Source organism: Sceloporus occidentalis, unplaced genomic scaffold, assembly GCF_023333645.1.
Source record: "Sceloporus occidentalis isolate IW3139 unplaced genomic scaffold, rSceOcc1.0.p SCAF_53, whole genome shotgun sequence".
Classification (NCBI taxonomy): Eukaryota; Metazoa; Chordata; class Lepidosauria; order Squamata; family Phrynosomatidae; genus Sceloporus; species Sceloporus occidentalis.
In genome coordinates this window covers 5,682,501-5,700,366 of record NW_028317033.1, presented here as the reverse complement: position 1 = coordinate 5,700,366, position 17,866 = coordinate 5,682,501, and positions in this window count along the sequence as shown.

The following is a 17,866-nucleotide window of genomic DNA, read 5'->3' as shown; positions in this document are numbered from 1 at the left end:
TTGTCCAGGAAACCCGCCTGGACTCCCTGGGGGCCCTGCATGCAGCTAAACGCGACTGGAGATGGGGGCACTCCTTTTTTTCACTAGCCACGGAGGGCTACGGGGGAGTTGCCATCCTGTTCCAGGGTGTGGACATAACGTTCAATAGGGTGATTGAGATAACGAAGGGTAGGTGCGTAGTTCTTGATGTGTCGGTAGGCAGGCAGCCTCTCCGTCTGATTAATATCTATGCCCCCCAGACCAAGTGGGAGAGGAAGCGTCTGTTTAACGAGATAGAGCCTTTCCTCTACACGTCCCGGCATATTGTCTTTGCTGGTGATTTTAATACCGTTACTAGGACCAAAGACAGGAAAGGTGGCAAAGACAAACCGGGATACGACGCTTTGGCCCTTACTAGAATAGTCAGGCAGGCAGGCTTGGTAGATGTGCATATTAAGCACAACCCAGACCTCACAGGTTACACATATCAGCGAGGTAACTGCCAGAGTAGGATAGATAGGATTTATGTTAAGGAGTCTCTTCCGGTGACGGCACTTGTGCTTAAACCGGTGGAGTTCTCCGATCACTTTATTCTTACCTGTCTGTTAAATGTCTCGCAGGCTCCGCTAAGAGGTAAAGGGATTTGGCGACTTAATTCTGACATCTTGACAGAAGGCTGGGTTCAGCAGGCTTTCGAGAACTTCTTTCATGACCAGGTCACCGTTGCGGAATTCTGCACGACGAAGTCTGAGTGGTGGGAGATGGTGAAGGTAAGAACCCGTGCCTTATTTCGCTCTCTTTCTCAGAACATCCAGTCCTCAAAGTACAGGACTTATCTCGGGCTCCTGTGCAAGTTAGACTGTCTGGTGTCGCAACGAGGTGATCCCGGGGACATCTCTAGGGTCAAATCCATGATGAGGACGTTCCAGTATGACAGGTATGCCTCCTTGCTCAAGGAAAGGGATCATGGGGCTTACCACTCACCCGATCCTTTTCTTAGTTGCAAAAGGAAGGAGTCTGCTAAGATCATTACCTGTCTGCGGAACACCCTCGGTGTCCTGGAGGAAACTCCTCGGGGGATACAGAGGGTTGTCCGCGATTACTATGTGGAGCTCCTCGGACAGAGGAGACCCTGCCGACATCAGGCGGACGACTTTTTGATGGGTCTTTCCCTTCCTGAGATTGATCATGGAAAGCTGGATGAGTTGGTTAGCCCAATCACTGTCAAGGAGGTCACGGAGACAATATTAGAGCAGACGAGGAAAAAATCTCCGGGCCCTGACGGTCTTACGGCCGAATTCTATCATGCCTTCTGCGGTCTCCTGGCCCCTAGTCTCACCGAAGTTTTTAATGAAAGCCTGGAGAGGGGGATACTCCCTCCTTCGATGAGATCCTCGGCAGTGATTATGCTAACTAAGCCCAGAGTTGTCGACACGGCTGATGTGGGGAACTGGCGACCCATATCACTCTTGAATGTCGACAGGAAGGTTTTGGCGAAGATCATTTTTAAACGTTTGCAGGGGGTCGCAAGTGAGGTCTTGTCTGATTCTCAATACTGCACCGTGAAGGGCAGAACTGTCTTTGACGCCGTCTGCGAGGTCAGGGAAGCCATCGAGCGGTGTAGGGTAGAGGATGGGGATAAGTATCTCTTGGCACTTGATCAGTCGAAGGCGTTTGATCGGGTGGATCATTACTATCTGTGGGCAGTCTTGCGCAGGTATGGCTTGCCGGGAAAACTCATCAATTGGCTGATTTCTTTATATAGAGGGGCCGAAAGCTTCACTCTTGTTAATGGATGGAGAGGCAAACCGTTTAAAATCCGATCTGGGGTGAGGCAGGGCTGTCCCCTCAGCCCCCTCTTGTACGTCTTTGCTATAGATCCCTTCATCCGAAGGGTTGATGCAAGTCGTTTAAGAGGAGTGGCCCGAACCCCAGGAAGGCCCTTACGGATACTGGCTTACGCTGACGACATCTCTGTGATTGTGTCCGACACACAGGAGGCAGTCACAGTGGATGAAATGATGAAGAGCTATTCTGCTGCCACTTCCTCCCGGATTAACCGGGACAAGAGCGTAGTTTTCTGGTGCGGGAAGGAGGGGAAGCAATTCCCTCTCCCCGACGGTTTCCCAGTGGCCCGTGACCAAATTCAAATCTTGGGGGTTAAGTTCGGACCGGGAGATTACTCGTTGGTCAACTGGACCGAACGTTTAGCTGTGGCCTGCAGCAAGGTAGACGAGTGTTGCCGGTGGAAACTGACCTACAGAGAAAGGGTTCACCTGATTAAAACCTACGTATTGCCCCTGTTTACGTACGTCAGTCACACCTGTCTTTTGCCATGTAGCCTTCACTCGCGGGTGTTCGGTTTGTTCTTTCGCATGTTGTGGGGGAACAGGCTCAACCTCATTAAGCGGGAAGTGACGTACCTAGCCCGGCGACACGGTGGGTTGGCCATGGTTAACCCAGTTGTTGTCCTGACTACTAACTTTCTGAAAAGGAACTTCGGGCCTCTCGGAAGAGATGACCCCCAGACACCGGGCTGGGTGCACAGTTTCAGGAAATGGGGAGACCCCTTTTTACAGGACTGGTTTATGGGCGGGAGAGTGAAAAGCATGCGTGTTCGGCACGGCTCCTATCTCCCGACTTCGGTAGCCCAGGGAGTGAGGTTGTTACGCCGGTGGAATGTGACGGTTGAGGAGGTCAGGGATACACCCAAGCGAGTCCTTGACTCTAGGGTGCTGGCCACTCACTTTAGCGTTTCGCTGGCCTTGAAAGACTGCGCGCCACGGACTCTCGCTTCGGGATTACAAAATCTAAATTCCGAACGACTGCCCGAGAAATATCAGGACGTGGCGTTTCTCAGTTTTCACGGTAGACTATATGTAAGAGGGAATCTTAAGTACCGGAACATAGCGGATCGCGGTTGTCCCCGGGTGGAATGTTTCGGGAAAGTTGAGTCCATGGACCACTTTCTGCTTGAGTGCCCCTTTAATGTGGATGTTTACCGGGGGGTGTCAGTCGCCTTAGGTATCCCATTCCTCTCTCGCATGTCATACGCGGAGTGGGTCTACGGGACGACCAACAGCAGGGGGCAGAGGTTTAATTTGAGCACTGTTTTTCTAGTTAGCGCAGTTATTAGATATTTCACGTGGCACGCTAGATGTCAGGTTTCCATCCGACAAAAGGTCCTTTCCTGTCAGGTGGTGGTGAATGATATCTTCACAGCGGTGGTGGCAATCGCGACAAAAGAGAGGGCTTCCATGGAAAACCAGCATTGGCAACGGCTGTGGAAAAACCTCAAGGTCCACCCGCCTTGAGGCCATGGTCTCTGTACAAGAGCCCAGCATGTTAGTAGTTATCACATACTGTCCCCTATTGTTTTAGGCATGTCATTGCACTTTTTAGCGTTATGTCATGCAACTAACAGTTAACTGTTTTGTCGTTGAAAGGTGTACATACTTTTTCAAGGAAGGCTGCTACGTGTTTTAGATGAGTACCTGGAGTACCGTACGTTGCCACCGTCATGGTTTGATGTTTTAGAAGTTTTTGTTTTATTGGGTTTTTGTTTCTTTATGTATCTTACTTTTCCGTTTTTCTTTTTCTTTAGTTGTGTCCCCAACCGCCACGTCCGTACAGATTCCGTCCCGGATCACCAACACACATGGACCGGAATCTAATGGGGCGTGGGGATGGGGGGTGTTTTATGTGATATTTTTAGTGTGTACTGTTTTGTTTTAATGTTAGCGGGAGGGTATGTGTTATGGGTGGGGGTGGGAAGGTACAAGAAGGTGTATGGTTGTTTTTTAATTACTGTGGGTGGGTTTGTGTGTGGGTGAGGGGTGGGTGATGGGAGGGGTAGGGTTTTCTTTAAAATGGGTGATGGTGGGTGAAGGGGAGGGTTGGGTTTTTTTAAAATGGGTGATGGTGGGTGAAGGGGAGGTTTGGTTTTTGTAAAATGGGTGATGGTGGGTGATGGGGAGGGTTGGTTTATATAAAAAAAAAAAAAAAAAAAAAAAAAAAAAAATTGCTTATTTTGTTATCATTGTTGTTATATTTGTTGTTATTGTTATCATTGTTATATTTTGATTAATTTTTAGAAAAAAAAAAAAAAAAATATTTTGCATATTTTGTTATTATAATTTTTGTTATCATTGTTATATTTGTTGTTATTATTGTTATATTTTGATTAATTTTTGGTGGCTGTTTTAAAAAAAACAAATAAAATATCTCCAGCTCCAATCAGGGCTGGGCGTCGGCTGCTCACTGTGGAGTTGGGAGGCGAGGGGAGAGGAGGTGTTTTTGTGTTGCTGGTGGAACTTGGTTTCTTTTTTATTACTTTCGGTGCTGGACGTTTGCTACCCCGGGGAAGGTAACTGCCTCCCCGGGGTCCCATCATGGCCTCCACCCTCATTGAGGAGTGGAGGGGCCGAATTTCGATTATATCGGAGAAACTGGTCTACACGGAGGACGGAATCCTACTCCCATCACGGGAGGCTGCAGGAACCGTATGCAGGGCTGTGCGTCGGAACATGGAGGCGCTCGAGGCATACACCACGGCCTTGAGCGCCAAAATAGCCATGCTCAAGAAGGGAGTCGGTCTGCCCCACCATCTGAGGGTCGACCAGACTTCCCTCCTGTTGCTGGGGGCCCTCCATCTACGGGCCCTCGCCCTCAGGGACGCCGGGGCCAGGGCCTTGGAGACCGCCGAGGCGAGTGTGAATACGAACCCTGAGGATGAGGAGGCGGTGGAACAGGGCCCTTCCTATGCCCAAAAGGCTAAGGTGGGGCTCCCAGTACCTGCGGAGTCAGACGGGGAACCCCTCAGGCAGGCCCTGGCTAACCTCCAACAAGAGTTGCGTTCCCTGGGGGAGGAGAAGGAGGAGGTTGCCGGACAGCTGAAAGAGCTCCGGCAGCAGAGCAACAGGGTGGGGAGTCGTCATCGCGGCCCCATACGGGAGCGGATCGTCTCCCTGAAGGAGAAAGAAGCGGAGTTGGCGAGACGCACAGCCCAGAACCGTGACCGCGTGCGGTTCCTGCAGGAGAAGCTGCGGGAGCAGGAGGTGGAGGAGTCGGGGGTACCACCGACCCCGGAGGACCCGGAACCGGTGGCGCCTACATCACCACCGCCACCGCCACCACCACAGTACGACGGGACCCAGGAGAAGTCCGCTATACGAAGGCCGCTGATTTTTTCAATGGAGGAATTGGACGAGGAGGAGGACATTAAGATCCAAGCTGCGCCACGGAGGCGGAAAAAGAAGACCACCAGGAGCAGGCCCGCTATCCAATCGTCCGGGGAGGAGAGCGTCGGGGATACCCCCCCATCATGTCCGAGGAGGAGTTCCCATCCCTCCCGGCCCGGGTCCCCGACGCTGCTGCCGAGGATCCGAGAGCGGGCCCTTCCCGTCGGAGGGCCAGGGACACTATCCCCGCCGGTCTGCGTTTGGCCGGTGAGCCCCGGGGACCTTGTGTGAGTACCTTCCCCGATGTACCTGTCGGTATGTCCCCTGTTGTTGTCATGTCCCCTGTTGTCCCCCCACCCCCAGTGTGTGTTCCCTCTGTAGTACGTTCACGTTCCCCTGTCTGTGTCCGTCCGTCTTCCGTGGCCCCCGTCGGGGCGCGGGTTTTGTCACCCCCGCGGCCGGCTGCGGCACCGGCGACCGCTTCGGCGGCCGCCGGGGCGGCTGCTGCTGCCGCGGGATCCGTGCCGGCGCTCCCGGCGGCGTGCCCGCCTCCTTGTCCCTCCAGAGGGATCGGCGGTTCTGTGGCCGCTCCCCCCGTTGTAATTGGTCCCATCCACCCTGTGGTGGTGGACCTAGTTGTCCCGGCTGCTCCTGCGGCTTCGGTGTCCCCGGAGGTGCCGTCCTCCGTGTACGGGGCCGCCGCTAACCGGGCTGCCCTCCCCCTGTCCAGACTACTCCGGGCGGAGGAATCGCCCGGAGTGCAGCTAAAAGAAGCTGCCGTTGCGAGTGGGGCTGCCGCTACCTGGGCGGCCTGCCCTCTGTCCCCACTACTCCGGGCGGAGGACTCGCCTGGAGGGCAGCCAGAGGCGGCTGTTGTTGTGAGCGGGGCCGCCGCTACCCGGGTGGCCCGCTCCCTGTCCAAACTACCCCGGACAGATGATAATCTGTCCGGAGTTTTGCCGGGCGCCGCGGTTTCGATGGAGGCAGTGCCGGGTGCGGCTGCGGTCCCCGCCGGGGTCACTCCGGCAGCGGTGCCGGTGACCCCCGGGGCTCCCGCAGCCGTGATGCCGGTTGCTGGCTCCGCCCCCGCCGCGGCACAGGCCACGCCCCCCGGTAATTTTAAAGTCACGGTGCACAACACACACACTGTATGCCAGGGGACCGCGGGACCACCCGCGATGGCCCCTACGGTCAGGGTGGGGAAGGACCCTGGGGGGCAGAACCCCGGGAGGTCGGCGGTGGCCCGGGCTGCGGGGGTGGTTGCCCCTGCTTCGAAAGAGGTGGGGGTGGCGGCCGCTGCGGTCAGGGCTCCTGCTCCGGCCGAAAGGGGGACTCCCACCGGGGTGACACCTTCCCCCGCCGTGACACAGGGGGTCGCTGCGGTGGCCGCGGTACCCCCCGGTGGGTCCACGGGCGGGCATGGTAGCGGGGCCACGGGGGGGTCCACACTGCCCATAGTGCCCACTCCAACGGTGGCCCCAGGTGCGACACCCGCAACCGCTAACGCCTGGGCGGCGGGTCCCCCGAAGGTTCAGGTGCCACCACCAGGCAGGCGGGCTACGGGACTCCCAGCGGGGCAACCCATGCGGAGAAGGAACGTGGTCCGCCTGCTGCACGTAGCAGAGGGATCCGTGCCCGATAGGAAGCGGGTGGTAGGGGCCCTGAAGGACCTGGGCTTTGCGGTCGCGGACTTTTTCGCCATCATCCACGTTAGCGGCACCCCTGAGTATGACATCAGTTTCATGTCCCCGAGGGGTCTGGAGAGGTTCTGGACCATTTGGGAGGGGGTGCCAAAGTCCGGCGACAGCCTATGGGCCCGGTTCAATGTCCAGGCCATATCGCGCCAGGAGGTCCGCAAGGTGAACTTCCTGGTGCGGAATGAGTCCATACCCGTCGCGGACATACTGGTGTGGGCCCGCAGATACGGGGAGGTCTTGACCACCCCGGTCAAGACTCTCTGTGAGGACGGGATCTGGAACGGCGGCTGGACGGTCAACATCCGTCTGAAGGAGGTACGGGGTCTCCTACAGCACATGCCCAACTCCTTCTTCATCGGGACTGACCGGGTATCGTGCTTCTATCCCGGTCAGCCCCGGGTGTGCCACAAGTGTGGCTCGCCCCGGCATTTCAGCATAGGGTGTGATGTCACCAAGTGCACCCTATGCGGTGTTGTAGGACACTCCAAGCAGGAGTGCACTACTATCCGTTGCAACCTGTGCGGGGTGTTGGGTCATTCCTACAGAGCGTGTCCTGAAGCCCAGCACAACTTGGACAGTATCTGGGAAGGAGAGGGCGAATTCGCAGAGGAAGACCCGCGGCCAGTTGTGGGGGGCGCTCGGGACAAGGCTCTACCCGACGCCCCAGGTACCTCCTCCGGCACCGACCCCGTAAGTAACATCATTGACCCGTTGCCTGTCCGTCCAAAACAACAAATGTCTCACCCCATTTCTGTCTGTACTCCTTCCACAGGCATCACCACACGATCGGCGTCAGGACCCCGAGCCGCAACCACGCGGGATGAGTCGGGGTGGACGACTGTCGGTCCGAGGAAGGAGACCCCAACTCAGGAGGCAGCTCGGAGAGGTCCGGTAAGATCCTCCGCCTCTGCTAAGACCCCTTCCCGGGGGGATCCACCCTCCACACTAGAGGGGGAGAAAGTCCCTTCGGGACGGGGGAGCTCCGGGGCCCCGAAACCCAAATCCATCGTTGTCGCTGCCGCAAAATCATCAGCGGCGGCGGCCGTCGCTGAAACCGCTATCGGCAAGACGTGCGGGGACATACCAGTCCAGAACAGGTTTAGTGCCCTGATGGACTGGGGTACCCGCATGGAGGTCGAGGAGGCGGCAGAGGCGGCGGCGGTAGTGGCGACAGTGGCGGGGGAGGGTGGAAGGGCCGCGGAAGCTCGAGGACACCTGGCAGAGGTGGAGGATAGCGAGTTGGTAGAGGTGCCGATTCCGGAGGAGGACGCCTTGCCCGCGGGGCTCTCCGCGAAAAGGTACCCCTCAGACTCGGACGGTGAGAACGTACGGAAAAAGGGAAAGTCTCCTCATTCTCATCACCCTTGATGGCGACTCTCCCCATACTATCCTTAGCCACTCATAACGTGGCTAGTATTAAGACGTGCAGGGCCCGATTTATAGCCTATGATAACTGGCACAGGGAGAACTACCATATAATCTTTGTCCAGGAAACCCGCCTGGACTCCCTGGGGGCCCTGCATGCAGCTAAACGCGACTGGAGATGGGGGCACTCCTTTTTTTCGCTAGCCACGGAGGGCTACGGGGGAGTTGCCATCCTGTTCCAGGGTGTGGACATAACGTTCAATAGGGTGATTGAGATAACGAAGGGTAGGTGCGTAGTTCTTGATGTGTCGGTAGGCAGGCAGCCTCTCCGTCTGATTAATATCTATGCCCCCCAGACCAAGTGGGAGAGGAAGCGTCTGTTTAACGAGATAGAGCCTTTCCTCTACACGTCCCGGCATATTGTCTTTGCTGGTGATTTTAATACCGTTACTAGGACTAAAGACAGGAAAGGTGGCAAAGACAAACCGGGATACGACGCTTTGGCCCTTACTAGAATAGTCAGGCAGGCAGGCTTGGTAGATGTGCATATTAAGCACAACCCAGACCTCACAGGTTACACATATCAGCGAGGTAACTGCCAGAGTAGGATAGATAGGATTTATGTTAAGGAGTCTCTTCCGGTGACGGCACTTGTGCTTAAACCGGTGGAGTTCTCCGATCACCTTATTCTTACCTGTCTGTTAAATGTCTCGCAGGCTCCGCTAAGAGGTAAAGGGATTTGGCGACTTAATTCTGACATCTTGACAGAAGGCTGGGTTCAGCAGGCTTTCGAGAACTTCTTTCATGACCAGGTCACCGTTGCGGAATTCTGCACGACGAAGTCTGAGTGGTGGGAGATGGTGAAGGTAAGAACCCGTGCCTTATTTCGCTCTCTTTCTCAGAACATCCAGTCCTCAAAGTACAGGACTTATCTCGGGCTCCTGTGCAAGTTAGACTGTCTGGTGTCGCAACGAGGTGATCCCGGGGACATCTCTAGGGTCAAATCCATGATGAGGACGTTCCAGTATGACAGGTATGCCTCCTTGCTCAAGGAAAGGGATCATGGGGCTTACCACTCACCCGATCCTTTTCTTAGTTGCAAAAGGAAGGAGTCTGCTAAGATCATTACCTGTCTGCGGAACACCCTCGGTGTCCTGGAGGAAACTCCTCGGGGGATACAGAGGGTTGTCCGCGATTACTATGTGGAGCTCCTCGGACAGAGGAGACCCTGCCGACATCAGGCGGACGACTTTTTGATGGGTCTTTCCCTTCCTGAGATTGATCATGGAAAGCTGGATGAGTTGGTTAGCCCAATCACTGTCGAGGAGGTCACGGAGACAATATTAGAGCAGACAAGGAAAAAATCTCCGGGCCCTGACGGTCTTACGGCCGAATTCTATCATGCCTTCTGCGGTCTCCTGGCCCCTAGTCTCACCGAAGTTTTTAATGAAAGCCTGGAGAGGGGGATACTCCCTCCTTCGATGAGATCCTCGGCAGTGATTATGCTAACTAAGCCCAGAGTTGTCGACACGGCTGATGTGGGGAACTGGCGACCCATATCACTCTTGAATGTCGACAGGAAGGTTTTGGCGAAGATCATTTTTAAACGTTTGCAGGGGGTCGCAAGTGAGGTCTTGTCTGATTCTCAATACTGCACCGTGAAGGGCAGAACTGTCTTTGACGCCGTCTGCGAGGTCAGGGAAGCCATCGAGCGGTGTAGGGTAGAGGATGGGGATAAGTATCTCTTGGCGCTTGATCAGTCGAAGGCGTTTGATCGGGTGGATCATTACTATCTGTGGGCAGTCTTGCGCAGGTATGGCTTGCCGGGAAAACTCATCAATTGGCTGATTTCTTTATATAGAGGGGCCGAAAGCTTCACTCTTGTTAATGGATGGAGAGGCAAACCGTTTAAAATCCGATCTGGGGTGAGGCAGGGCTGTCCCCTCAGCCCCCTCTTGTACGTCTTTGCTATAGATCCCTTCATCCGAAGGGTTGATGCAAGTCGTTTAAGAGGAGTGGCCCGAACCCCAGGAAGGCCCTTACGGATACTGGCTTACGCTGACGACATCTCTGTGATTGTGTCCGACACACAGGAGGCAGTCACAGTGGATGAAATGATGAAGAGCTATTCTGCTGCCACTTCCTCCCGGATTAACCGGGACAAGAGCGTAGTTTTCTGGTGCGGGAAGGAGGGGAAGCAATTCCCTCTCCCCGACGGTTTCCCAGTGGCCCGTGACCAAATTCAAATCTTGGGGGTTAAGTTCGGACCGGGAGACTACTCGTTGGTCAACTGGACCGAACGTTTAGCTGTGGCCTGCAGCAAGGTAGACGAGTGTTGCCGGTGGAAACTGACCTACAGAGAAAGGGTTCACCTGATTAAAACCTACGTATTGCCCCTGTTTACGTACGTCAGTCACACCTGTCTTTTGCCATGTAGCCTTCACTCGCGGGTGTTCGGTTTGTTCTTTCGCATGTTGTGGGGGAACAGGCTCAACCTCATTAAGCGGGAAGTGACGTACATAGCCCGGCGACACGGTGGGTTGGCCATGGTTAACCCAGTTGTTGTCCTGACTACTAACTTTCTGAAAAGGAACTTCGGGCCTCTCGGAAGAGATGACCCCCAGACACCGGGCTGGGTGCACAGTTTCAGGAAATGGGGAGACCCCTTTTTACAGGACTGGTTTATGGGCGGGAGAGTGAAAAGCATGCGTGTTCGGCACGGCTCCTATCTCCCGACTTCGGTAGCCCAGGGAGTGAGGTTGTTACGCCGGTGGAATGTGACGGTTGAGGAGGTCAGGGATACACCCAAGCGAGTCCTTGACTCTAGGGTGCTGGCCACTCACTTTAGCGTTTCGCTGGCCTTGAAAGACTGCGCGCCACGGACTCTCGCTTCGGGATTACAAAATCTAAATTCCGAACGACTGCCCGAGAAATATCAGGACGTGGCGTTTCTCAGTTTTCACGGTAGACTATATGTAAGAGGGAATCTTAAGTACCGGAACATAGCGGATCGCGGTTGTCCCCGGGTGGAATGTTTCGGGAAAGTTGAGTCCATGGACCACTTTCTGCTTGAGTGCCCCTTTAATGTGGATGTTTACCGGGGGGTGTCAGTCGCCTTAGGTATCCCATTCCTCTCTCGCATGTCATACGCGGAGTGGGTCTACGGGACGACCAACAGCAGGGGGCAGAGGTTTAATTTGAGCACTGTTTTTCTAGTTAGCGCAGTTATTAGATATTTCACGTGGCACGCTAGATGTCAGGTTTCCATCCGACAAAAGGTCCTTTCCTGTCAGGTGGTGGTGAATGATATCTTCACAGCGGTGGTGGCAATCGCGACAAAAGAGAGGGCTTCCAGGGAAAACCAGCATTGGCAACGGCTGTGGAAAAACCTCAAGGTCCACCCGCCTTGAGGCCATGGTCTCTGTACAAGAGCCCAGCATGTTAGTAGTTATCACATACTGTCCCCTATTGTTTTAGGCATGTCATTGCACTTTTTAGCGTTATGTCATGCAACTAACAGTTAACTGTTTTGTCGTTGAAAGGTGTACATACTTTTTCAAGGAAGGCTGCTACGTGTTTTAGATGAGTACCTGGAGTACCGTACGTTGCCACCGTCATGGTTTGATGTTTTTAGAAGTTTTTGTTTTATTGGGTTTTTGTTTCTTTATGTATCTTACTTTTCCGTTTTTCTTTTTCTTTTAGTTGTGTCCCCAACCGCCACGTCCGTACAGATTCCGTCCCGGATCACCAACACACATGGACCGGAATCTAATGGGGCGTGGGGATGGGGGGTGTTTTATGTGACATTTTTAGTGTGTACTGTTTTGTTTTAATGTTAGCGGGAGGGTATGTGTTATGGGTGGGGGTGGGAAGGTACAAGAAGGTGTATGGTTGTTTTTTTAATTACTGTGGGTGGGTTTGTGTGTGGGTGAGGGGTGGGTGATGGGAGGGGTAGGGTTTTCTTTAAAATGGGTGATGGTGGGTGAAGGGGAGGGTTGGGTTTTTTTTAAAATGGGTGATGGTGGGTGAAGGGGAGGTTTTGGTTTTTATAAAATGGGTGATGGTGGGTGAGGGGGAGGGTTGGTTTATATATAAAAAAAAAAAAAAAAAAAAAAAAAAAAAAAAAAATATATATATATTTTGCTTATTTTGTTATCATTGTTGTTATATTTGTTGTTATTGTTATCATTGTTATATTTTGATTAATTTTTAGAAAAAAAAAAGAAAAAAAAAAAAAAAAAATTTTGCATATTTTGTTATTATAATTTTTGTTATCATTGTTATATTTGTTGTTATTATTGTTATATTTTGATTAATTTTTGGTGGCTGTTTTAAAAAAAAACAAATAAAATATCTCCAGCTCCAATCAGGGCTGGGCGTCGGCTGCTCACTGTGGAGTTGGGAGGCGAGAGGAGAGGAGGTGGTTGTGTTTTTTTCGTGGTGCTTGGTGCAAACTTGACTTTTGTATTGTGTGAGCTGGACATTTACTACCCCGGGGAAGGTAACTGCCTTCCCTGGGTCCCATCATGGCCTCCACCCTCATTGAGGAGTGGAGGGGCCGAATTTCGATTATATCGGAGAAACTGGTCTACACGGAGGACGGAATCCTACTCCCATCACGGGAGGCTGCAGGAACCGTATGCAGGGCTGTGCGTCGGAACATGGAGGCGCTCGAGGCATACACCACGGCCTTGAGCGCCAAAATAGCCATGCTCAAGAAGGGAGTCGGTCTGCCCCACCATCTGAGGGTCGACCAGACTTCCCTCCTGTTGCTGGGGGCCCTCCATCTACGGGCCCTCGCCCTCAGGGACGCCGGGGCCAGGGCCTTGGAGACCGCCGAGGCGAGTGTGAATACGAACCCTGAAGATGAGGAGGCGGTGGAACAGGGCCCTTCCTATGCCCAAAAGGCTAAGGTGGGGCTCCCAGTACCTGCGGAGTCAGACGGGGAACCCATCAGGCAGGCCCTGGCTAACCTCCAACAAGAGTTGCGTTCCCTGGGGGAGGAGAAGGAGGAGGTTGCCGGACAGCTGAAAGAGCTCCGGCAGCAGAGCAACAGGGTGGGGAGTCGTCATCGCGGCCCCATACGGGAGCGGATCGTCTCCCTGAAGGAGAAAGAAGCGGAGTTGGCGAGACGCACAGCCCAGAACCGTGACCGCGTGCGGTTCCTGCAGGAAAAGCTGCGGGAGCAGGAGGTGGAGGAGTCGGGGGTACCACCGACCCCGGAGGACCCGGAACCGGTGGCGCCTACATCACCACCGCCACCGCCACCACCACAGTACGACGGGACCCAGGAGAAGTCCGTTATACGAAGGCCGCTGATTTTTTCAATGGAGGAATTGGACGAGGAGGAGGACATTAAGATCCAAGCTGCGCCACGGAGGCGGAAAAAGAAGACCACCAGGAGCAGGCCCGCTATCCAATCGTCCGGGGAGGAGAGCATTTAGGATACCCCCCCCATCATGTCCGAGGAGGAGTTCCCATCCCTCCCGGCCCGGGTCCCCGACGCTGCTGCCGAGGATCCGAGAGCGGGCCCTTCCCGTCGGAGGGCCAGGGACACTATCCCCGCCGGTCTGCGTTTGGCCGGTGAGCCCCGGGGACCTTGTGTGAGTACCTTCCCCGATGTACCTGTCGGTATGTCCCCTGTTGTTGTCATGTCCCCTGTTGTCCCCCCACCCCCAGTGTGTGTTCCCTCTGTAGTACGTTCACGTTCCCCTGTCTGTGTCCGTCCGTCTTCCGTGGCCCCCGTCGGGGCGCGGGTTTTGTCACCCCCGCGGCCGGCTGCGGCACCGGCGACCGCTTCGGCGGCCGCCGGGGCGGCTGCTGCTGCCGCGGGATCCGTGCCGGCGCTCCCGGCGGCGTGCCCGCCTCCTTGTCCCTCCAGAGGGATCGGCGGTTCTGTGGCCGCTCCCCCCGTTGTAATTGGTCCCATCCACCCTGTGGTGGTGGACCTAGTTGTCCCGGCTGCTCCTGCGGCTTCGGTGTCCCCGGAGGTGCCGTCCTCCGTGTACGGGGCCGCCGCTAACCGGGCTGCCCTCCCCCTGTCCAGACTACTCCGGGCGGAGGAATCGCCCGGAGTGCAGCTAAAAGAAGCTGCCGTTGCGAGTGGGGCTGCCGCTACCTGGGCGGCCCGCCCTCTGTCCCCACTACTCCGGGCGGAGGACTCGCCTGGAGGGCAGCCAGAGGCGGCTGTTGTTGTGAGCGGGGCCGCCGCTACCCGGGTGGCCCGCTCCCTGTCCAAACTACCCCGGACAGATGATAATCTGTCCGGAGTTTTGCCGGGCGCCGCGGCCGAAACCGCGGCGGTTACAATGGAGGCAGTGCCGGGTGCGGCTGCGGTCCCCGCCGGGGTCACTCCGGCAGCGGTGCCGGTGACCCCCGGAGCTCCCGCAGCCGTGATGCCGGTTGCTGGCTCCGCCCCCGCCGCGGCACAGGCCACGCCCCCCGGTAATTTTAAAGTCACGGTGCACAACACACACACTGTATGCCAGGGGACCGCGGGACCACCCGCGATGGCCCCTATGGTCAGGGTGGGGAAGGACCCTGGGGGGCAGAACCCCGGGAGGTCGGCGGTGGCCCGGGCTGCGGGGGTGGTTGCCCCTGCTTCGAAAGAGGTGGGGGTGGCGGCCGCTGCGGTCAGGGCTCCTGCTCCGGCCGAAAGGGGGACTCCCACCGGGGTGACACCTTCCCCCGCCGTGACACAGGGGGTCGCTGCGGTGGCCGCGGTACCCCCCGGTGGGTCCACGGGCGGGCATGGTAGCGGGGCCACGGGGGGGTCCACACTGCCCATAGTGCCCACTCCAACGGTGGCCCCAGGTGCGACACCCGCAACCGCTAACGCCTGGGCGGCGGGTCCCCCGAAGGTTCAGGTGCCACCACCAGGCAGGCGGGCTACGGGACTCCCAGCGGGGCAACCCATGCGGAGAAGGAACGTGGTCCGCCTGCTGCACGTAGCGGAGGGATCCGTGCCCGATAGGAAGCGGGTGGTAGGGGCCCTGAAGGACCTGGGCTTTGCGGTCGCGGACTTTTTCGCCATCATCCACGTTAGCGGCACCCCTGAGTATGACATCAGTTTCATGTCCCCGAGGGGTCTGGAGAGGTTCTGGACCCTTTGGGAGGGGGTGCCAAAGTCCGGCGACAGCCTATGGGCCCGGTTCAATGTCCAGGCCATATCGCGCCAGGAGGTCCGCAAGGTGAACTTCCTGGTGCGGAATGAGTCCATACCCGTCGCGGACATACTGGTGTGGGCCCGCAGATACGGGGAGGTCTTGACCACCCCGGTCAAGACTCTCTGTGAGGACGGGATCTGGAACGGCGGCTGGACGGTCAACATCCGTCTGAAGGAGGTACGGGGTCTCCTACAGCACATGCCCAACTCCTTCTTCATCGGGACTGACCGGGTATCGTGCTTCTATCCCGGTCAGCCCCGGGTGTGCCACAAGTGTGGCTCGCCCCGGCATTTCAGCATAGGGTGTGATGTCACCAAGTGCACCCTATGCGGTGTTGTAGGACACTCCAAGCAGGAGTGCACTACTATCCGTTGCAACCTGTGCGGGGTGTTGGGTCATTCCTACAGAGCGTGTCCTGAAGCCCAGCACAACTTGGACAGTATCTGGGAAGGAGAGGGCGAATTCGCAGAGGAAGACCCGCGGCCAGTTGTGGGGGGCGCTCGGGACAAGGCTCTACCCGACGCCCCAGGTACCTCCTCCGGCACCGACCCCGTAAGTAACATCATTGACCCGTTGCCTGTCCGTCCAAAACAACGAATGTCTCACCCCATTTCTGTCTGTACTCCTTCCACAGGCATCACCACACGATCGGCGTCAGGACCCCGAGCCGCAACCACGCGGGATGAGTCGGGGTGGACGACTGTCGGTCCGAGGAAGGAGACCCCAACTCAGGAGGCAGCTCGGAGAGGTCCGGTAAGATCCTCCGCCTCTGCTAAGACCCCTTCCCGGGGGGATCCACCCTCCACACTAGAGGGGGAGAAAGTCCCTTCGGGACGGGGGAGCTCCGGGGCCCCGAAACCCAAATCCATCGTTGTCGCTGCCGCAAAATCATCAGCGGCGGCGGCCGTCGCTGAAACCGCTATCGGCAAGACGTGCGGGGACATACCAGTCCAGAACAGGTTTAGTGCCCTGATGGACTGGGGTACCCGCATGGAGGTCGAGGAGGCGGCAGAGGCGGCGGCGGTAGTGGCGACAGTGGCGGGGGAGGGTGGAAGGGCCGCGGAAGCTCGAGGACACCTGGCAGAGGTGGAGGATAGCGAGTTGGTAGAGGTGCCGATTCCGGAGGAGGACGCCTTGCCCGCGGGGCTCTCCGCGAAAAGGTACCCCTCAGACTCGGACGGTGAGAACGTACGGAAAAAGGGAAAGTCTCCTCATTCTCATCACCCTTGATGGCGACTCTCCCCATACTATCCTTAGCCACTCATAACGTGGCTAGTATTAAGACGTGCAGGGCCCGATTTATAGCCTATGATAACTGGCACAGGGAGAACTACCATATAATCTTTGTCCAGGAAACCCGCCTGGACTCCCTGGGGGCCCTGCATGCAGCTAAACGCGACTGGAGATGGGGGCACTCCTTTTTTTCGCTAGCCACGGAGGGCTACGGGGGAGTTGCCATCCTGTTCCAGGGTGTGGACATAACGTTCAATAGGGTGATTGAGATAACGAAGGGTAGGTGCGTAGTTCTTGATGTGTCGGTAGGCAGGCAGCCTCTCCGTCTGATTAATATCTATGCCCCCCAGACCAAGTGGGAGAGGAAGCGTCTGTTTAACGAGATAGAGCCTTTCCTCTACACGTCCCGGCATACTGTCTTTGCTGGTGATTTTAATACCGTTACTAGGACTAAAGACAGGAAAGGTGGCAAAGACAAACCGGGATACGACGCTTTGGCCCTTACTAGAATAGTCAGGCAGGCAGGCTTGGTAGATGTGCATATTAAGCACAACCCAGACCTCACAGGTTACACATATCAGCGAGGTAACTGCCAGAGTAGGATAGATAGGATTTATGTTAAGGAGTCTCTTCCGGTGACGGCACTTGTGCTTAAACCGGTGGAGTTCTCCGATCACCTTATTCTTACCTGTCTGTTAAATGTCTCGCAGGCTCCGCTAAGAGGTAAAGGGATTTGGCGACTTAATTCTGACATCTTGACAGAAGGCTGGGTTCAGCAGGCTTTCGAGAACTTCTTTCATGACCAGGTCACCGTTGCGGAATTCTGCACGACGAAGTCTGAGTGGTGGGAGATGGTGAAGGTAAGAACCCGTGCCTTATTTCGCTCTCTTTCTCAGAACATCCAGTCCTCAAAGTACAGGACTTATCTCGGGCTCCTGTGCAAGTTAGACTGTCTGGTGTCGCAACGAGGTGATCCCGGGGACATCTCTAGGGTCAAATCCATGATGAGGACGTTCCAGTATGACAGGTATGCCTCCTTGCTCAAGGAAAGGGATCATGGGGCTTACCACTCACCCGATCCTTTTCTTAGTTGCAAAAGGAAGGAGTCTGCTAAGATCATTACCTGTCTGCGGAACACCCTCGGTGTCCTGGAGGAAACTCCTCGGGGGATACAGAGGGTTGTCCGCGATTACTATGTGGAGCTCCTCGGACAGAGGAGACCCTGCCGACATCAGGCGGACGACTT